This window comes from Pongo pygmaeus, chromosome 19 (genome assembly GCF_028885625.2).
Source record: "Pongo pygmaeus isolate AG05252 chromosome 19, NHGRI_mPonPyg2-v2.0_pri, whole genome shotgun sequence".
NCBI classification, from domain to species: Eukaryota; Metazoa; Chordata; class Mammalia; order Primates; family Hominidae; genus Pongo; species Pongo pygmaeus.
The window spans coordinates 76,500,200-76,500,982 of record NC_072392.2 but is presented as its reverse complement, the minus strand read 5'-3'; the positions used below and the strand labels follow the sequence as shown (position 1 = coordinate 76,500,982).

General features: G+C 42.5%; 1 pseudogene; it reads left to right on the top strand.

Moving 5' to 3' along the window:
* The first annotated feature begins 474 nt into the window (after positions 1 to 474).
* LOC129018448 (U6 spliceosomal RNA) lies at positions 475 to 574 on the top strand (annotated as a pseudogene).
* The last annotated feature ends 209 nt before the right edge of the window (positions 575 to 783 follow it).

Genomic DNA, 783 nt, shown 5'->3' with positions numbered 1-783 from the left:
TACTTTTCCTTTTTTAATACACAAGTCAAGCCCATGAAGTAAGTATGGTTAGTCTAAAAAGAAGAAACTGAAGCACAGAAAGGTTAGGTAATTTGTTGAAGGTCATCCAGCTAGAAACTGGCCAAACCTGGCTTTGAACAAATGTTAAATGGCTATGAGACTGAAAACACACAGAACCTGAAAACACACAAGTTGTCTTGTCTCTTCCACAATCTTTGAAGCTTCTTTAACATGGCTCCTATAATCTTTCTTGGGACTCACATCCAAGATAGAAATTATCACTTATCTGATAAAGGAAATGAAACTGACAATCCTACCCCACCCTTCCCTCTTTCATGTTTGCCAGAGAAGGTGTTAATGAACAAATGGGAAGGAGAAGGTGGGGCTGGGGAGGAGTAAAGAAAGGGGCCCAGCTCGTCCAGGTAGCACTAAGCTATGGGCCTACACTAAACCCTGCAGAGAACATCTGAATATTTGTACATTAAGCAATCATTTTTTTTTTTGAACGATACAGAGATTAGCATGGCCCCTGTGCAAGGATGACATGCAAATTCATGAAGCATTCCATATTTTTTCAAAATTAAAATAAAAATAATTTTTTTTTTTTTTTGAGATGGAGTCTCGCTCTGTCGCCCAGGCTGGACTGCAGTGGCGCTATCTCGGCTCACTGCAAGCTCCGCCTCCCGGGTTCATGCCATTCTTCTGCCTCAGCCTCCCGAGTAGCTGGGATTACAGGCGCCGGCCACCGCGCCCGGCTAATTTTTTGTATTTTTAGTAGAGACG